This window comes from Fistularia commersonii, chromosome 29 (genome assembly GCF_037954325.1).
Source record: "Fistularia commersonii isolate RoL2024-O1a breed Wild chromosome 29, RoL_Fcom_v1.0, whole genome shotgun sequence".
Lineage (NCBI taxonomy): Eukaryota > Metazoa > Chordata > Actinopteri > Syngnathiformes > Fistulariidae > Fistularia > Fistularia commersonii.
In genome coordinates, this window is record NC_141312.1 from 7,900,237 (window position 1) to 7,912,841 (window position 12,605).

At 41.6% G+C, this 12,605-nt stretch overlaps 1 long non-coding RNA gene across 1 annotated transcript; it reads right to left on the reverse strand.

Annotated features, from left to right (window-relative positions):
- Positions 1–6,703: 6,703 nt before the first annotated feature.
- Positions 6,704–12,042, reverse strand: LOC147216897 (uncharacterized). The gene is made up of 3 exons (XR_015109069.1): positions 11,987–12,042; positions 11,647–11,729; positions 6,704–8,037 (listed from the first exon to the last, which is right to left on the reverse strand). It is a non-coding gene; the product is annotated as an uncharacterized LOC147216897 (long non-coding RNA).
- Positions 12,043–12,605: the final 563 nt, after the last annotated feature.

Here is a 12,605-nt window from a genome sequence, read left to right on the forward strand (position 1 = left end):
TCCACTGCTCGAGTCTTTCCTCCAACTCGGACCACCTCGCCTTATATCCGCGGAAACTCGGAGCTCCTTTTCTAGCTTCCTCCACTTGCGAACCATCGATTCATTAATCTTAAATTCTCTCGCTGCTGCTCGATTTCCATGTTCCTCCGCGTAGCTGATGGCCTGCAGTTTAAACTGTGCTTCATTAGTGTGTCTCTTTGCCATTTTTAAGGTTGTTAGTGAAACAACAATGTTCTCCATAATGCACGTTATTTTATATTCAACCAACGCCCACACTTCCCCTTTTAATGTTCTCATGGTGTTCTCTACTGCGTCTGCCTTACAACAACACACACTGCACTATAGGGCGCGCCGCACATTTTGAAGTAAATCTAAGACTTTTATGCGCGCCTCATAGTCGTGAAAATACAATATATTCATTTCTTCGTTTTTTTTTTTTTGTTTGCTTTTATTTGTTTCTTTTGGGGGGGGGCTAAGTGCGATTAGTGGGGTAGTGCTTGGTTTTCAGCTCACGGCGGAAGATGGGCAGCGACCCCGCTGTTCTGACCTTTTTCGGGAGTTCGTTCCTCCACTGAGGAGCCAAGAAGAGCCGAGAGCTGAAAACCAAGACATAAGAATAAGAACAAGAACAACTTTATTTATCCCGAAGAAAATTATTTTGTTGAGTTACAAGAAAATTGTATAAACAGTTAAAAAAAAAGAATAAGAAATACAAATAAACTATAAAGTGTCTTCAGTAATAAGTGGAAACTATAAAGTGTCTTAAGGTCTTAAGTAACAAGTGAAAGATAAGGAGTGCACAAGAGTATGAAAAAATGAGTTATGAACATATATACAGATAAATTATCACAATCTACAGTAAGTGGGTGATTTTTTTTTTTTTTTTTTTTTTTCAATGTTTGAGATTTTAAGATTCCCTGCAGCTGAAGGGAGAGGAATTAAAAAGTCTGATAGCCTCAGGTAGGAAAGACCTCCTGTGGCGTTCAGTGGAGCTCCTCAGTGGTTTCAGTCTAGAAGGGGAGTTGTGTGGGAGAATTTGGGACGGTTGAACACCAGGCGGGCTGTCGCTTTCTGAATAAGCTCCAGAGGCCCGATGGTCGCCGCTGGGGCACCAGCAAGGAGGAAGTTGCAGTGGTCCAGACGAGAGATGACCAGAGCCCGGATGAGTACCTGCGCCGTGATGTTGTAAAGGAGGAATCTGCAGGAATGTGCGACTGCTGCGACGTTCGCTGAGAATGACAGTCGGTTGTCTAGGACCACACCTACTGAAAACATAAGATTAACGTTGATTGATATTGACATTGATATCCCGGTTGAAGAGTGGGGCTGTTTAAAATAATAAACAAAAAAAAAGACAAATAACGGAAGGAATAAAAGAGGTGAAGATCGGCAGTTGAATGATTGTGGGTTTCGGTTGGACGAGAATCGTTTCCTCGCAAAACGGTCATCAGGAGACGGCCGTCCGTAGACAAACATCGTCCGTTACGCAACCTCTCCTTCTTTCCACCAGGCCACCCTGTCAACTAGCGCCGCCGCCAGTGCACACACACACACACACACACACACACACACACACACAAACGCACACACACACGAACCTGGTTGGCCATTGGCCTGTGGGGCTGTGCAGGGGCAGGAAGGGAATCATTCACTGTAAACTGAACAAGGACTGGCTTCCTCTGGGAGTCCCCTTGCCTGACAGCAGCCAAGATCCATGCAACACAAACCATTCTAGCAGACACACACACACACACACACACAAACACGCTGGAACCAGGACACATTCTCATCTGTTACTCCTCTCTTTCCCCCCCAATTCCATCTTTTACTCTCCCTTCCTGTCCGTCTCTCAATTTCCTGCCCCTTTTAACTCCCGTCTCCGTCTGATTGCTTTCTTCTCATCGTTATTTTCTCCCCCCTCCGAGCCCCGTCTCTCTCTCTTCCTCCCCGTCTCTTCCCCGCCATCCCTTTTTCCGAAACCGTCAGGAAGTTGCCGACGAGGGGGTTGTTTGGTCGCGACGAATCCCCCACCTCCCCCCCCGCCCTCCCCCGTCGCAAACATTTTAAGTGTACATTTTGGGTCGTCCTCGTAACGATCGATCGACGCGGGAGTCACGAGGTGTTTTTTTTTTTTTTTTAGGTCGTTATTCGCTTCCTCCGCACTCGTCCGCTACTTTAGCGATCAAACGGGAACTGGAGCAGAGGTGTGTGTGTGTGTGTGTGGGGGGGGGGGGGGGGTGCACATCCATCAGCTGATCCATCTGGAAATGCTGACGGTGAGATGAAGGTGGAAGGAAGGGGGGAGAGGGTTGCATTCTGAGGGTCCGGAGATGTTTGTGGTCGGCCCTCCAGCGACTGTTTTCCTAATAGATGAATTGTGCTGGATAGACAAATTCTGCGGGGGCTCCAAACACGCAGCTTTCCCTCAAAGTCGGAGCGGACATCAACTGGAAGGGCTTTTTTTTTTTTTTTTTTTTTTTTCTTTCGTAACCGCCGCATTCGGAGAAGATGATTTGTGATTTGTGGAGATTATAAAAGGTCAAGATAAAGGTCATTTGAACTTCCAGCGGCGTAGTCGAGTCAAGTCGAATTTTATTTTCAAACAAATCTTGAGAGTTTTTTGCACAGTTACAGTAAAATCCATCATGCTGCTATTGTATTATATACGATATACTGACTTTTTTATGCCTTTAAATCCACTTAATTTTCTCACCTGCTATCCTCATGCTGCTATTGTATGGTATTAATTACAGACTGTTTTTTGCACTAAACTGTACAGAAACCTTTGCAGCTCTTTTCCACATTCAGATTACATATTTTTCTACATTTCAGTTTTTATGCTGTTAAATATCTGTCATCCTTTCACCTCAGCACCAGCAGATTGTATCTCTGCGCCCTTTCTACTTTATTGTTTAATGTTTATTGTGCAGTTTATTGTTAATGTACACTATTTTTTTATTATTCTGTTAATTTCATGTCATTGTGGGAAAATGTGGATCGTCTTCTCAATTCCTCTGTATAAATAAAAAAAAAACGATAAAGCTGATTTTGAGTTGTCTCAAGATATTTCACATTAAAAGCCACTCTTTAAAATAATTTACCGCATAAGCAAGCAAAACTGCCCCTCTGATGCATCTGAGCTCAATGCTAGCAGCGACTAGGTAACAATGACGTAATGCAATCGCGGCTACAATATACTTTAATTTATCCATCCATTGTCTACAGCAGGGGTGGGCAAACTTTTTGGCTCAGGGGCTCAATTGACTTTTAAAATTTGACAGACGGGCCGGGTTGACACAAGATATGATACATATAAAAAGCAAATGCATTTGTTCACAGACTCGTCTGACATTTGTCTGTGCATTGTCTGACATCTGCTTTGAAAATAAAACCAGCTTGGTTTTGACGTTTGCTTTCACGCACAAAACATTTTTTTCCCTTGCAGCTTCACGTCCAGCTCAGTCCTGTATCTCAGTATGTCCACAGTAAAGGCTAAATCAAAAATCCAATCTGTGTCATTCAGCTCAGGAAAATTCTCAAGTGTTTTCAAGGTCCTCCAAAAATGAAATATTCTCCTGTTTGAGCTCCCATATTCATTTATCCAATCATTCAATCCTTCACATCAAGTATGAATTCTGTACCAATCTTATGCGGGCCAGATTAAAAAGCCCAATGTACCAAATGTGGCCCGCGGGCCGTAGTTTGCCCACCCCTGCTCTACAGCTTATCCTGGGTGGGGTTGCAGGGAAAGCAGCCAAAGCAGAGAGGCCAAGACTTCCCCCTCCCCAGCTACTTGGTCCAGCTCTTCCGGCGGGATCGCAAGTCGTTCCAAGACCAGCCTGGAGACAAAGCCTCTCCAGCATGTCCTGGGTCTTCCCTGGTTTCCTCCTATTTGGACACACCCAGAACCCCTCACCAGGAATGAGTCCAGGTGGCATCCTGGCCAGATGCCCGAGCCAACTCATGTGGCTCCTCTTCTGGATGTCCGAGCTCCTTACCCAACTCCGAAGGAGAGCCCTGGACACCCTGCGGAGAAAACTAATTTCAGCAGCTTAGAACCGCGACCTTGACCTTTCGGTCACGACTGTAGAGCACAAGCTCAAATGCAATGTTTGAGACCCTGCGCTTCTCACTGGGGGGGAACTCCTGAATAGAAAAGAGTTCAACCCCTCTCAAGAGACCTGGTTCCAGAGTTGTGCGTCGAGGTGAGTCCGACTATATCTAGCTGGAACTTCTCAGCCTCATACACTAGCTCAGGCACCTTCCCAACCAGAGACTTCCATGTTGCTAGGGGGACCCACGTTGCCTTTTAGGGCCGAGCCCTCGGGTGCAGGCCCGCCAACGAGGCACTCGCCATCGAGCCCCGTCCCCGTGCCTGGTTACGAGGAGACGCCCCAGTGACCCGTGTCCAGGAAAGGGGAAAACCAAATCCTTTAGTCTTCTTTGTCATAGGGGTCTTCCAAGTCACGCTTTGTCTGATCCCTGTTTGCCTCGGGTGACCCTATCAGGGGCACAAAGCCTCCGAGAACCAGCTCCCAGGATCAATGAGATGCGCAAACCTCTCCACCACGATAGGGTGGCTGCTCAAGGAGGTTATATGTTTAGCATATCTCATCCCCCAATAACTTTGTGACTGCCATAAGGTCACTTGTAAGGGGAGGAGTCGGCATTTTATAGTAGAGCAAAGACGCTAATAAATCAACACCGCTAACCATGTAGGTCATAGTAAATAGCCGTTAGCACAGTCCACCGAACACACAAGCTGATGCAGAGGTCAAGGACTCATAATAAGTTGGATGTGCTAAACACACTACCTTCCATGATTACCGTTGGTCAAGTTTTGTTTAAGCCACTTGGATTATAATGTGAACTTATTTATGTTATTTAACTTTTATCCGCATTGAGATTAAAAATCTCCTTTTCAGACATGCCCCAGCAACCTCTCATTTAACAGCCACTAGACAAAGACAGACAATCAGCAGCCGTATATATATATATATATATATATATATATATATATATATATATATATGTATACACAGGACTGTCTCAGAAAATTAGAATATTGTGACAAAGTTCTTTATATTCTGTAATGCAATTAGAAAACAAAAATTAAAAATGACCTTTTCATGATATTCTGATATTTTGAGACAGGATTTTTGAGTTTTCTCAAGATGTAAGCCACAATCAGCAATATTACAGTAATAAAAGGCTTGCAATATTTCAGTTGATTTGTAATGAATCCAAAATGTATGACATTTTTGTTTTTGTAATTGCATTACAGAAGATAAACAACTTTATCACAATATTCAAATTTTCTGAGACAGTCCCCTATATATCTAAAAAAAACATTAAATAATCAATGAACAATAAATTTAGATTTTGGAAATCCACATGTAGGCCCGTCTATAATTAAAAGCCCATTGGATAATTAAACAAAAAGAATAAAAAAAAGGCCCATTGGAGGTTTGGGTGTAACTTTTTTTTTTTTTTTAAAGTTCTACATAAAAAGTTGTAACAATGCGCCCCCCACCCCACACCCCACCCTCACACACCCCAATCATTGCCTGAAAGCGCGGACGCTAAAAACAGCTCCGCATTCCACGCGTTTTAAGCACTAACTTCTTCCGGTGGGACTCGGAGGGTGGCGGCAGTGGTGTTTGCGTCCGACAAACAGCAGACTTTACAGGAGGATGTGGTCGCATTCTGCCTCGCTCAGACTCCCTTCACCCCATTTCAAATAATTTATTTTTGCCACAGACTTTTCGTAATCTTAATCCTTAGCAAAATCGGATCCAAACACATTTATTGTGGCATGGGAGGGGTGGGTGGGGGCTGGAGGTCTTGTTTGAAACCCAAGTCTTGTTTTGAACATTGCGTTTCATAACTTTAATCCGGACTATTATGTTCTCCCAATTTGATCTAAATCTACTTTTATCCTTTTTGTGTTTTTTTTTTTTTTTTTTTTTGGTGACAGGCTCACTCCTTCCTTGGTTCCCCAACATCATGTGACAGAGCCCAGACATCGCTCTCGGAAAAAAGAAGTCGTTTGTACCCTCTTTCATAAAATGAAGCTTGGCCACAATGTTTTCCTAGCCCTAACCAAAGTTTTTTTTTTTTTGAACATAACATTGCAGCGGGAGCAGCTTGTTGACTCCCGTTCAAGTTCTATTTACTTTAATTAAAAATACAATGTTTTTCCAACTCTATAACCAAGTGTTTTGTTTAATCTAAATCTCATCAGAATTCAGCTTAATTATACATAAAGTTTTCCATGCTGTAAAACAATGCCAACACCCATTGGCTCAAGGTTTTTTGATTGAGGAATGTTTATCGAAACAACCGAAACTGTCTACCGAAACAAAAGGATTCCATCCTACATGATGTTGATCTCGTTGCTGTGACATTTGGTTATTTCACATAAATAGCGCAGAGCCGACCTATTGCACACAGTTTTGAAAGGTTTTGGGTTAAAATATGACAAAAACAAGGCTTCTGGAGTGGAAGTCCCATAAATCAACCATGAAGGCCCCAAAGGATGTCTGACTTTCTTCACGTGGCATTGGGTTGTCGCCCAGATGACCCCGAAATATCAATTGCAGGTATTGATAATTGGTATAATTGGTGGAATAATGGGAAACTGATGCATCATGTAATGTTACATTACATTACAATACATTACAGTCATTTGGCAGATGCTTTTATCCAAAGCGACTTACATAAAGTGCAATAGTCACCGAAGATCCGAAGTACCAATAGCCGGAAGTCAGAAGTGACCACTCTACCAAACAGCCATCCAGAACCATACATACATTAATTTCACCATTATTTGTTTTTTTTTTCCGGGGGATGCTGGGGGCAAAGTGCGATTCATGGGGTAGTGCTGGGTGAAGAGCTATATTTTCAGCTCACGGCGAAAGCTGGACAGCGACCCCGCTGTTCTGACCTTTTTCGTGATGTTATAAGGCACCAAGAGAAGGTCCTGGGTTGGATTCCGACAGGGAGTTTTTCTGTGTGGAGTCTCCACGTTACACTGAGTTTGGTTACCTTTTGGTTCTTCGATTGTCTCGTACAAAGGTCTTTTTACATGTGGGGCCGGCATGGGGACGGTTGGTTAGTCTTTGACCAAACGTTGACCCGTCTTTGACCCGATTCAATTCCCAAGCGCCTCCTCGCCTACTGAAGTGCCACTGAGCAAGGAACCAACCCAACTGCTCCAAACCCTTTTCTCATGGTTCATCCATGCTGTTGTCCACCTTTGCTGACATTGTGCTGTATTTATAACCGAATAAGACAGAACAGAGGGCTTCTTATTCTTCTTCTTCTTCTGGACAGGTGTTTATTGTAGAGGTTTGGACATCCCTTTGCTGAGAAATGAAAACTGTTCTGGCACACGGAAAGGGTTATTTTTAGAAACATTCATAGACACAGTCAGGACATAAAAAGATTTTACAGCCCATTGTGGCAGCTTGGCCAGCTGATGTGTCCTGCATTACACCGCATCCTTTGGGAAACGGCACTCAGTTTCCTCTTTCCCGAGAACACGTTACGCTGTGACGTCTTTCGGCGAATTAAAAAAACAGAAAAAGAAAGGAAAGGCGTATTTTTGAATTGTTTTGTCACATCAATAAAGCATAAATTATAGGCTGTTCGGACACGTCAGACAAAAGAAGCCCAAAAGTTTGCTTGACAGCTTATTTTTATGCTTTGTTTTTTTTTTTAGATCACGAAAATGTCAGTAGAACTCCAAATGTGTCTCCTGAGTCATCTTATCCCCTCATTTTCTATTTTTTGGGGGGGCATAAATCTTTGAAATGAAAAATCAAGTTAATTAATAATAAAGACCACTCATTTCATAAATAAGAAAAAACAAAAAACAAGAATATGGGCATGTCTACGCTTGTATAGAGGAAATGATGCAAAGCTATTCTCTGTTCATTTCCCTAGAAGTCATCATGGAATATTTCCTCTTCTGGCAGCAAATGCGTAAGCACGACCATTACGCCCACTTCTCTCCACGTCGCAACCCCGTCTCCGCTATGGGAAAAAAAAAAGGCCAAGTTTAACCTCTTATCTCATCCTCTTCCTTTTTCCCTTTCCGGTAATTCAAAGCATGAAAAAAATAATAATTAAAAAAGAATATACATGTCTGACTGGAGGAAAAATAGATCTCTAGACAAACAGTGGCGGGTCCTGTTTTTAAGGCAAATACATCTAATTCCGCACATCCTGGAAAACTTGTACGGTCCAATTGTGGCCGTGACCACGTCACTGCTCACCCCTGTCTTATTTTATCCCTACTACCTTTCCTTTCTTTTTTTAGCGCATGTGTGTGTGTGTGTGTGTGTGTGTGTGTGGTTCCCCCCATCCCCCAAAACCAAAGGAGTAGCTATGCATGTAAGGAGGAATGTCTCATGCAAACTGGCATGTGACCACTGACAGTGGACCAACTGTCTCCTGACCATCCTGGTCGCCTCCGGAAGGGGAGGTGGACCTGACAAAAAGATGAGGACATACTTCATTGAAAAAAAAAATGATGAAGAAACACGTTGTTACCGATGACGACGAAAAAAAAAGGCCACATCCGCGCTGAAAATTAGGCCGGTACCAGCCTGGCGCTAGCTCCGCCCACGTGCCGAGATGTTTTTTTTTTTTTTCAATGAACCAATTCGGGGAAGAGTTTCTTAAACTTGAAATCAAAAGGCGCCGAAGATTTATGACCCCCCCGTCCCCCCCGTCCCCAATTGGATGGGATGTTTGGCGAATTTATCTTCCGATTTCTCGGAAGTGGATTTGATTTTTTTCAAAATGAATCGTAATTTTGGTGAGAAAAAAAAAAAATGAAGGGAGGTAAAATTTATTTGAAAATGAGGAATTTGTGGCTTTTCTTTTTCTTTTGAAACAATTACACCTGTTCAAAAGAGTATTTATATCTATTTTATAGCATTCCAAATTATCTTTAGACCTTAGAGACCCACAACCCAAATTAAGGACTGGAACCCACCTTGGCAAACAAATATGACCATCATTTTCTGTTTGGTTTAATATTTAGAAACATACAGGACTGTCTCAGAAAATTAGAATATTGTGATAAAGTTCTCTATCATCTGTAATGCAATTAAAAAAACAAAAATTACTTTTCCATGATATTCTAATATTTTGAGATAGGATTTTTGAGTTTTCTTAAGATGTAAGGCATAATCAGCAATATTGAAATAATAAAAGCAATATTTCAGTTGATTTGTAATGAAACCAGAATGTATGACATTTTTGTTTTTGTAATTGCATTACAGAAGATAAAGAACGTTATCACAATATTCTAATTTTCTGAGACAGCTCTGTAAACACCAAAGACAGAGGTTGTTTCAAGTCATTTCAGAGGGGGGAGGTTTTTTTGGATTTGCATTCAACGAGAGGCGATGTTTTGTTTTGTCCGCCCTTCTTGTTCCAAGTACTGCCAGCATTTTTTTAATTTTTTCATTTCTTTTTTTTTTTGTATTTATAAAGAACTGCCTCCGAACATTGTTCTGCAGCTCCAGGCCGCCGTCTGGCGTCCCCGCCCACGGGGCGGAGGGCACAGGCAGGTCTTACAGGGACAACTGTGGGGGTTCTTTTTCCAGTTCTTTTTCCAGTTATTTTCAGACGCCGAGTTCCGGTCTGTTCCCTCCGCTCCCCCCTCTTGTAAAGATTCTCTCTGTATAATTTTGCTAAAAATGAGGGCCAGGAACTCGCTTTGAAAAAAAAATAGCACGTCCGCTGGTGTAAAACAACAACGGGTCATGTAGACAGATGTCCGGCCCAAAGGACCAGGAAAAGAATTGGGCGGAATATTCTCAAAAGATAAATTACTTTGTCTTTTTGTGAGAGATTTATATTAAACTTTTTTTTTTTAAATTATCAGTAATCCCACCCCTGTCATCCCAACCCGAGAGCTCATTTTCCAACAGTCAGCCGATCTCGTTGACTTGGTTGAACATGGAGCAACAACAAATGGCTATTTTTAAATGTCGTCGCTGCCGAAGGAATGGAATTAAATCTGACGGGAATCATCTGTTTCGAGGAAAAGCACAGATATGTTAAGGGTTATTTGAAGCCACAAACATGGACCCTTAGTTTAAGCCGCTTCTGCTAAAGGGTTTGAGTTGTTGGTATCAAAGTATAAATAAATAACTTGGTATTAACGTTTGCACAGTCTATGCGCTTTTTACTGAAAGTTAATATCCTTCCATCTATCGGGTGTAATACTTTTGCTGCTCAAATTTTTTTTTTTCACATTTTCTTATTATTAGATTTTATAATAATTATTATTTATCTTTTATTAATCCTTGTGGGGAAATAGGATAGGCGGTATTGATAATGAATTAATGAATAAGCTGAGGTAAATGGCACTAAAAAATAAGGTTACGGCATTGAATTACCACGTTGCTATATGTGAAAAGTTACTATGAAATTTATAGTGTCTGCAGTAAACGGTGGTTCTTCATCAGAATGTGCCAACAATGGCTCCCGAAGAGGTCAGAGCAGTTGATATTATTTTGATTTATAAATGTTAAACCAAAAATTCAAGGATTTAGCCATTAAAAGACAGGCAGGGAAAATGTACTTGCGAATTTAGTCACCTGTTAGTGTTGCAGTCTGTGCACTTTTTCCGGAAAGCTGGTATCCTTCCATCTATTGGTGCAATATTTTTGCCGCTCAAAAATGTTCTATTTCTTATTTTATTCATTTATTTTCTATACCGCTTATCCTACACTACGGAGTTGCACCTACATGCTTTTGGACTGTGGGAGGAAATCAGAAAACCTGGAGGCCACCCCTGCAAACTCAACAAAAAGAGGCCCTCCTGTTGGAATCAAACCCGTTTAGTGCCTTGCCCAAGGGAACCCAGACAAAATTTTGTAAAACTTTGTAATAGTTTTGTTATGGAAGAGCAGTGGTTTCTATGGATGGCTTCACGGGCATTTGGGTGGAAACAAAACCATGTGACATTATAGGTTTTGGTCACTTCTGGGTTATATCAAAAGGAGTGTTGTGCAAACATTAGAATTAGAATAAACATTAGAATAATAATATGCACCGAATACATTGAGTTATATGCAACCCTTGCACATTTAAAAAAGACAGAAGCAATAATGGTAAAGGTGCCTGTAAAATTATTGAGTTTTGTTTTCTCATTACTTTTAAAGATTTTTTTGTCTTTTTGTCATTATAATCCAGAACCTGGATGATTTTCAAGAAGAATGAGACCCCATTTGACATGTTCCACATGTTCACTATTTGTTCACTAGTCATTGCAAACAATGACTTTTGCAATGATCGACTTCTTGGAGATTTCTTTTTTGTGCATAAACAAGCAGTCTGCTTGTGATCGCTAACAGTGATTTGGAAATCACCCTTGGTCCGATTGTGCAAATGTCACAAATAATGTGTGTGTGTACGTGCGTCTCCAATACAAGATACACAAGGCTTTGTTTGCAATTATTTTCCCCAAGTAGCTTTTAGCGATCATTCCCTTTCCTCATACTTTTTCTCTCTGTCTCTGCCCTTTCTAAAAACACAAGCTATTCACCACACACACATACACACATACACAAGCACACACATCTACTTGCCATGGCCTAAGGCACAGAGTGTACAGTTACTCACAGGAAGCGGAGGTATGACATCACCTTATCATCGCCCATAGGAAGACCAGAGGGAGGGGGGTGTGGGGTTGTTGATGCGAGGGACTGAAGGAAGGAAACAATATGATAGGATGGAGAAAAAGATAACAGCAAAAGATATGTCATAAAATGGAATCAAAGAAAAAAAGACGGCGGAGCCATCAAAAACTGATCCTGTCGAAGTTAATCACCATCAGGTGTTCACCTCCTCCTGTGGCGTTACGCCACCGAATCAGTTACTGTCAGTCAAAAATACACGCACACACACACACACACACATGCACGCAGACGCTTACTTTATATGGCATGCGTTAAAAACAGACCTTTGAAAATAATCACAGCGGTCGTTGCAATAATCCTTGTTATGCGTGCCCTGAAAAGAGGTCAGGTTGAGGAAATAAACAGTGCGCTGGGTTTTATTACTCACACATGACCAAGAGTAACCTATTATCAGCACTGACAGGACTATGAAGTCAAGGCCGAGTAATAAGGGGCCGAGTACTTTGATTACTTTTCAATTGCATATAAAAATATGTTGTTGAACAAGTTGTGTGGCAGTGGGTTCAACCAAAAAAAAAAAGAAAAAAAGTAGCTATGCATTGGTTTTTTCCATGTATAGTCACTGATGGCTTGTTATCTAGCGGGGACTAAAAAAAAAAAAAAAAAAAAAACATTGCAAAAATATTTGATCAGTTCTTCCATTCCACATGCAGTGGGAAAATTAAAGAGTCCCGTTACCGTAATGGCACTGTTTATTTCCGTTTTTGTTAACCCTTAATGCTCCTCCTGGTATAGCTCAAGAAGGCCAGATCAGCTCCGGGGCTCTTCGAATTCCCGGGTAGGCGAACTATTAGTTTAGCCGAATAGCATTACTGAAAAGGAAATGTAATTTAAAAAAAACAAAACAAATAAATATATCCCTCACTGCAGGAAGGTTCCTGG